Consider the following 8822-nt stretch of genomic DNA (forward strand, 5'->3'; position numbering starts at 1 on the left):
GCTCTCACCCTCCTGCGCTTCTGACTGTACCCAGTGCTTATAAAATAAATCTTTAAAAAAAAAAAAGTGGAAAATGGAAAGAGCCCCAGGAGATCAAAGAGTACATACCTGGGATCAGAGTCATAAGAGAAAATTCTGTGACTGGCAGCACCTGGACAGGGCCACAAAAGATGAGGAAGATGCTAACTAAGCATGAGGATCTGGTAAGAGGCGGGATAGCAGGAGAAGGAATTCTAGGCCTTAGCATGAGTAAAGGTGCAGAGAAGAGAAAAGTCAAGGAATACATGGGAATTACAAATCATTATTTTAATTGCAACATAATATATGAAAGGAGCGAGAAGATAAACCTGGAAAAGTTGTCTAGGAGTAGTCCAAGGCTGACACCAAAGGAAAAGAGTGCATGGTGTTCAGGATAGCTCGGGATGGAAATGTCAGATGCAGTTTACCCATAGGATTAACATCCAGCTTTCAAGGATATGATGGCTTCTAATGCTAACAACTCTCTTGAAATCTTAACAACTTTAGTTAGCACACGTTTCTTAAGAGACATATTTTTATAGGAATATTTATTTTAAAAGGTTAGTTTATTGCCAAGGGATATTTGTTTACTTTTTTATGTCTCTACTCATGGTGTGGATAGTCACTAGATTAACTGAAAAATTTTCACTGAAGTATACATACTGCTGTAGCTACTTGTGAATAGACTGAGGGTTGTTTTTTGTTTTGTTTTGTTTTTTCTTTAGAATAACTTTTTGTTTTTTCACCTCACTGGCAACAGTAATGAAGGAAATATAAATCTAACAGCCTAACATTACAATTTGAAGAGATTCATGCTTTCAAAGTGTTGTTATATTTACTATTTTATTCTGCATTTGTCGCTGGTTCTGAATAGTTCTCTAAATGTTAGAAGCAAAACACAGAAAACATGCACTAAATTTCAGTAGAGATTTAACACTGAATGTAATGTTTTGCAAATTTTAAAAAAAATTATTCATTTCTCATAACCTTTACGTCTCTTAAATCAGAATATTGAAGCAGAAAGATGAATTTCTGCTTTATTTATTGCAGAGGAAATGTCAGATATAAACTAGTTAGTTGTCTAAGTGCTATAGTGACCACTTACCAAACACCCTACCTCCAATTTGGCAAAGGAAATTACATTTTCATTAATCAGAGTTAAATTATTTATAAAACTGAAATTGAAAATTTTTATATTTAGGAAATAATTTCTTGACTGATATTTTTTCTCTTCCAACTGACCACACAATTAGAAAGTATCAGTTGTTTATTACTTGCAGTTATCCTTAGCAATGCTTCATTTAGAAACAAAAACAAAAACAAAAAATTCTTCTTTCTCATTCCATGTTTTGGGCAATCAGAAATGCAGTAGTTGCTATGTGTGTGTAGTTTCTGATTGAGTGGGGGTATGCACATAAAAGAGAAAGATCTGTAAGAGGAGAAAAGTCAAATTGTGCTGACTTTAAAAAGTTGATGACAAAGATAGGAGAATTGTACAGTACTAAGGTGTTTAACTGAAAATTCACTTAGATCTTTGGTTTTAATAAACACTGCACTGATAGAAATGGGTTTACTCAGATCAGGAATATGCTGGCATTCTCTTAAACATAGCTTGAAACCACAGAGCTCAAGCATAAAACAACTCTGACAAAGATATCCAGTCAAGCATAAAAATGGGAGTTGTTTGTGTCAGAATAGATTAAGAGGCCAAAGGCAGTCTGCTAAAGACAGCTGTCTTGCCATAGATGAAGACTATTACAATGAAAGCTATTTTTTCTGATATATTATTTGAAACTTCTATCATATTTAAATCACACCTTATTTATAAACTATTACATCATTTTCTTATCTGTAATGTCCTCCATGGATAACCACAAACTTGAAAATGGTCCAAAATCTTGATCATGGCTTCCTACAAACATGGGGGGAACACACTTATTGAATTGTCTATTTGGGGTTAGGAGAATGCATTTGGGTTTTACTTTTACTTCCTTTTTAAATATAGATGACTATTTTTAAATGTAAACATCCAATGGCATTTCCTCACAATGACAGGAATCCTAAGGCAGAAAATAGTCTTGTAGTTCTTTCACTCATCCAGAAAGATGCCCCAAATGTTCTCCTCAACTGTGGCCAAGGAAATAGCGTTATTAAATGCCTTATAACTTGACAGTTATCCTCTATTCTTCCTGTTAAGTAACACTTCCAAAGGGTCATCTAAGAAATCTGGCAAGCCACTGAAATGGTACTTGCAAATTAGATCCATTAAAAGCAACCCATGGAGTGCTGTGGGTGTGTATCCAACTGTGAATTACTGGGTGAAGAATTTAGATACAATTTTATTCCAAAACTAGATGTACATCATTGGTAGGTTCCTTAAGAGTACCAATTCCAGCCCAGAAACACATCAACACTCAACGGAGTATTCCTAAACTATCATTTCAAATTTCCACTGTCAAGGGTGGGAGGAGGAAGGAATAGTAACGGGAAGACTTGTCAGCGATTAGCCATCCATAAAAATGTTTTCCCTGCGCTCCTCCTTCTGATCACAATGCTGGCGTCAGTTAGTCTCCTGTATCTGTTCCCCACCTCGCCCCCCCTCCCGTCTGCGGAGAGCTGGCACTGAATAGCAGGCTAAGGAAAAGACAAACATCAGCTCCCAGCACAATCCAAGTGCTAGCCCACAGACACTTGAACAACATTCCTAACTTTTTTCTTTTTGCTCACTTCGCTTGCCCTGTCAAAGGTAAGCAGAATAAAAAGCCTATGAAGCAGAAGGCCAGGAGGCCAGCAGTCACAATGACCACCCCATCCCTGCACCCTGATTTCTCCACTGCTCAACTCCCTCCCCCCGAGCCACAGCAAACGGTTACTCAGATGCTCTGAATCTGGGTCTACAAGGCTCCTGTCCATGTAGCTCAGCCCCCTTGTGGTGCCCATGCCCCCGGGCGGGCAGCGAGCACGCATCTGCTCGAGTCCTGGCCACAGCCCCGCACGCCCGGGGGCCACGCCACGGGACAAGCCTCTTCTGACAGGTCCCAGGTGCCAATGGGCCAGGCGGCTGAGCCGTGCAGGAGACACGCAACCAACTTCCCCGGAGCTGTTCCCTCCCGCCACTCGCCCACGCCACCCCACCCAAGACTGGCTCCACCAACAAATTCAGGGATGGAGAGTACAAAGAGCCAAGCCAGAGCCTGAGAGACTTCCCGTGTAGGAGAAAAACTTGGCCGCACTTGCGCTCACACACGCAAATGCCCAGCGTGCGCCTGGGAGGGCATCTCTTACCTGTCCCACGATGCCACCCATCCCGCCCCCCAGCCTAGGTCGGCAGCCCCGCACTCCCCTCCCACCCCCGCAGCGGGCTCCAGGCCGCCCGCTCCCAGGGCTGTGCACTCACTGCCTGGCTGCGCGAGCCCAGTAGCTGCAGGGCCAGCGGCGGCGGTGGCGCAGCGGCGCGGCGGGACCGAGACAGCGGCTGCAGCGGCGGCCCCAGCGGCGTCAGTCAGACTGGAGCCGTGAAGCCTCAGCGCCCGTATTAGTGCGCGGGCCTGGAAAGCGGCCAGGAGCCCAGCCCTCGGGCCCGCCCCCGCCCGCCTCCGTGCGCCCTGGCTGGCGAGGAGGGGGAGCGGGGCCCGCCCCGGGCCACGTGCGCGGAAACTTGCCGCAGGGGCACCCAGAAGTGGCGGGGCATGCGGGAGCCCCAGGGCCTTGGGTGGCGGTCAGCTTTTTTCCACTAGACCCCAGGCTGACCCTTGTCCGCCATCAGCCCCCACTGGGCGCTGTAGTTGGGGGGCTTTGGGCAGTGTGGGTCACCTTGCACCTCTTCCTCCCCCCTCCACCTTGAGGCTTTGCCTCCTCCTGGAGCCTGAGATCCAAGGAGGGTTTTCGGCAGAAAGAGATACAGGATCAACAAATCTGTTGGGACCACCTCATCCCACCCCAAGCGGCTCTTTCTGAACCCTGATAGTTATTATTTCTTACCATTGTCTGCATTTTAGAATAAAAGGGTGTCAGTACACCCATGGACAGTGCCAGGGCAACTGATTGCACTGAATTAGGAAGAAGAAAATCTAATCACTCTGAGGGTGAGTGGTAGTTAAAACTTGTCATGTAATTATATAAATTGACGTTTTCTTACACGTATTTATTTGCCTAACAGCGTAGTGTGTAGCATATGACATTATCTAATCTAATAATACCGATATAACAGTATACACACTGAGGAACGTTAATGTACAACCTTGTTACCTCAAGGATCGGATCACCCCTAGGTAGCCTGCCTTTTGAGGTCGCTGTGGACTCTTAGAACCCACTCAGAATACCTCAGGAAATGCCACCCTTTGATTCCCCATTAACCAGTAGCTCTCCTTGGAAAAGGCATTTACATCAAAAGCAAAAGTAGAATAAAGTCACTCTGGGCAGTATTTAACTTGCTCCTTATAACAGAAAAATAAGTTCTTTCAAAGACCCCAATCCCTAAAATTTAAGTGCAAGGCCTTGAATTTAGCTGCTTTTTCTAGTTCTCCAAGCACTGCCTTTTCTTCTCTTGGCAGATGTCATTTTTTGCATTATCATACTGGTATAGTTGAGCAAAGCCCTTGCTTGAAACGGCATTTGTACAAAGCAGAACAATAAACCCAAACTTAAATCATCTTTCCTACACCTGGGCCATTTACCTCTGTTCTAGACTAGGTGTTAAGTTTGAGATAACTCTGAGTGTGTAAAGCCATGAAATATTTGGACTTATGCTGCAGATTGCAATTGATGTGTATTTAACTTCAGATAAAGGGATTAGGTCCTCAGAACTGATACTTTGAGGCTCACTTTTATAGAAAAAAAATGTTACTTAGAAAAGAAGTGGTCAATGACTATCTCAACTTCCTCCTCTTATGTGCATTATGCAATGCAAAGGACAAGTAAAGAAGATAGAAATTATAACCTCTGCAGTGCTGGTTCATGCGTCTGGCATGGCTTCCTTAAGTTCAGAAAATTTTCTTGGCTCTTGGCAGGACTTTATTTGCAGATTCTTTTACTCTGTAGTCTCTGCTTTTTCTGTACAATCTCATTTACATACCAATAAATTTCAGCACCTAAAAGTTAGCCTGTCACATGAACAATGCCTGTCATTTGTTCCTCAAACCTGTTATAGAAAGTTAATCCCTTCTACCCCAAAATAAAAGATCTGGTGAGTTCCAAGGAGAAAATGCCTGTCCTGGGAAAGAAGACTTAGTATTGACACTGTTTTCAGAAAGTGACTATCCGTGTAATAGGAAATTCCAACTTTTTTCTTTATTTTTCCTTTTAATATCTTGAGTAGCTGTATTTTTACTGCTTGTTAGAATTTCCACCAAAGAAACTACATAAATGGAGTCATGTGAAAGGTGAGGCTCAGTCCCAGATTTTGATTGGAATTTCACCAGATAAAGGTGATATCTTAAAAACCATGGTGAAACCAGGAGAACATGAACTCCTGCAGCCAATATTAACAGCAGTGGGGAGGGCAGTTGCTTTACCCACAGGGGGGCCAGTTCTTTTCTCATTTGCCCATCACAGGACAAGATCATAACAAAGTCTATAGCACTCCATTGATGTAAAGATTCTGCTTTGTACATCTTTTGTGCCTTATATTTGACCTAGCATTATAATGGTTCTACTCAGAACCGTAACAAGGAATTGTTGCCTACATACCCCACCAGACTTGTTCCTACATTTCATCTGCATTTCTGTTCTAGCTCTTCACTTGTTCTTGCCTCCTGCCTGAAACTTCCTTCAAGAGCCATCTTTCATTCAAGATCCTTCTTTAATTCAAAACCCTTTATGGAAAACTTGTCTGAGTAGCAGGGGCCTGGACTCACTATGTAGACACAGAGCATTCTCTCAGTAAACTCAGTGTCATTAAGAGACACATATACACCTAGCATACTCATGTAACTTTCAGTATCAGGGTATGAGCACAGGGGAGATGTCAGGGAGACCTCTACAGAGGTGAAGTTTCAGCTGCACCTTGAAAGTCTACTACCCTGACAGCTAGAAATCCCCTCTCGGCTTCCACAGCCTCGATGGATGGTTCTTTGAGGGTCCTGGCCTGGAGGCAGAATGCAGGCTGCACAGTAGCCTCTTGGCCAAGCAATCAATGCAAGCACAACTTGCACAGTCATAAAGGCAACCCATAATGCCTATTATGCAGAATTCCTTGAGGATTTGAGTATGAACATCTCAGTTTTTCTAGAAAACAGTCAAACTAGTTGGATTAAGAAAAATGATGTTACCAGGTAGAACATCACAGAATAAATGCTCTAGAATTGAGACAAGAGAGCCATGGAGTATCCTGGTTAGTAGTGAAGAGCGACAGCTGTCTCCTATTGTGAGAGTCCCCTGGCTTGGATCAGCTAGTCTTTTACATGCATCATCTCATTTCACCCTCAGGATATCTCAGGGGGTAAGAATTAGTATACCCATGTTACAGTTGAGGACCCTGAGGTATAGCAAAATGTGCCCAAGTGTCTGACTTAAAATTCAAACTCCAATTGACCTGACTCCAAAGCCTAGATATTTAACCATAGCACCTCACTCTCTTCCCAGAACTTGAGGTAGAATTGAAGTGTTTGAGAATATGACATTTAAGAACTAGCTACAAAGTGGAAACTTATGGGTGAGTAAAGCTTGTGAGTGGGGTGGGGGGTGGGTGGGAGAGGGCAGAGTTGGGGTGCAGGAGATGGCAGGGGGCGCAAATTAGGAAATCATTGCAACCATCTAGGTATGCAAGGATGAGTATCTGCAAGAGGCTGGCATCTGTGGAATCTAGAAAAGGTGGGAGGGGTATATTTTATGGATACTTTTAACTTGAGAGAAAATGTAGGAAGCAAGATCCAAGAATGGATAAAATGGCATCTTTGGAAGAAATATGTATATACATGATGGAAACTGCTTTGAAGGAAAGATAAGATAGGATCATTCTCATCAACCATTGCAAAAATCTGTGTATTTGCTGTTTTTTTCCCCTTACAGCAGTATCATTACATGACATTTCATAATCTGTTTGCTTTAACCGATTCTCTGTAAGAATGCTAAATCCTGACTGCCTGGAACAATGCCTGGCATGTTCCAATAAATATTTGTTCCCAATAAATATTTGTTGAATGAATGAAATGTTTAGTACGTGTTTAAAAATATCAGGAATGTGATTAGAAGAGTGATGTAGATTTGGAATTTACCTGTGAAGTTATAGCAGCAGCTGGGAGAATAAATGAATTCTGTAATGAAGAAATTACAGAGAATGAACAGAACAGGAGCTCGCACTTATTAAGGCAGTTTTAGGGAAAAGTGGAATATTACAGAAAGACAAAAGAATGGTCCCAGAGGTGGAATGATAACTGAGTTCTGTTGCTAAATTTCCTCTCCTTTATACTCCTACCATTCCTCATGACTTCTTTACCTTACTCTGTAACCTGGTTTGCAGGATGAGGCTAAAACTGTCAAAGCATGAGGTTGACCAGGTTGAGGTAGAGTGAGGAAGGGTGGGTGACTTGGATACATCTCTTCCCCGGTCAGAGCTGTCATGTGAGAATGGGAACATTGTTTAAAGGGGTATTCAGAACTTCATGGAAAAATCATATAATTTAAAATTTCTTCTAACCCATTTATTTTTCAAGCTACAAGCAAAGAAAACATTTATGATCCAAATCTGACAAGAAAGTTGCAACCTCTGAGCTTTGTCCTCTCTCTGGTCCATTTCACTCTTTTTCTCTCTAAGAGAAAAACAGTAGCTAAGGTAATTACTTCAATCAAGTTAGCCCTACTTAGCATGGGGGGAAAACTTTTCTCCGAATTCATACAATATTTGTCCTTTCCTCCAGTGTCAGACTTCGCAATGTTTGGTTATTATCTGTCCCTCCACCTTACTCTCCTTCTCTTCTTAATTTCCCCAAATCCGACTTCTGCCATCTATTGCTACTGTTTGATTTTAGTGTTTTCCAACATTCTTAGTGATCACCAGTGACCTTTCAGCTAATTGTCCAGCAAGTTTTCTTGATCCTCATTTAAAAAATAATTTGAAGTACAACTTTATTATTTCAGTGAAATTCAGATTAATGTTTGAATTAATCAAATTCATTCATTCATTCATTCAAATTGTTGCTTGGTAACACTATTTGAGAACCATTTTAGGGAGTAGATGAGACCGACTTTAAAAATCATCTTTACCATTTGTAAGTGTTCAATAATACTAAGTATATTCATATGGATGGACAACAGATTTCTAGAAATTTTTCATTTTACAAAATTGAAACTACATATCCATTAAACACTAATTCCTCTTTATTCTTCTCCACCACCACCCCCCACCTGTAGCAACCACTTTTCCACTTTCCCATTTCTATGATTTTCATTAATTTAGATATTTCATATGGGCAGTCTCATACTGTATTTGTCTTTCTGTGACTGGCTTATTTCACTTAGCATAATGTCCTGGAGGCTTATCCGTGGTGTAGTTTGTGGCAAAATTTCCTTCTGCTTAAAGGATTCATAATATTCCATTGTATGGATAGACCACATCGTATTCATTCCTCTGTTAATGGATATTTGAGTTGCTTCTACCTATTAGCTATTGTAAATAATGCTGTGATGAGCCTGGGTATGCAAATGTTTCTTTGAGATTCTGCTTTGAAGAGGAGGAGAAGAGGAGTTGCTGGAACATAACATAATTCTACTTTTAATTTTTAGAGGAACCTTATACTGTTTTCCATATGTCTGCACCATTATACATTTTTGCCATCAATGCACCCAAAGATTCCAGTTTCTCTGCA

At 41.6% G+C, this 8822-nt stretch overlaps 1 protein-coding gene across 4 annotated transcripts in view; it reads right to left on the reverse strand.

Annotated features, from left to right (window-relative positions):
- Positions 1–3462, reverse strand: part of SMAD9 (SMAD family member 9) — a 58569-nt gene extending 55107 nt beyond the window's left edge. For all 4 annotated transcript variants that reach the window (XM_037527190.2, XM_037527189.2, XM_037527191.2 and 1 more), the window contains exon 1: positions 3416–3462. The gene's annotated coding sequence lies outside the window, so the exon portion shown is untranslated. The remainder of the gene's footprint in view (positions 1–3415) is intronic.
- Between the last annotated feature and the right edge of the window lie 5360 nt (positions 3463–8822).

The sequence above is a fragment of the Talpa occidentalis genome, unplaced genomic scaffold (assembly GCF_014898055.3).
Source record: "Talpa occidentalis isolate TD23 unplaced genomic scaffold, MPIMG_talOcc4v2.1 talOcc4.5, whole genome shotgun sequence".
Taxonomy (NCBI): domain Eukaryota; kingdom Metazoa; phylum Chordata; class Mammalia; order Eulipotyphla; family Talpidae; genus Talpa; species Talpa occidentalis.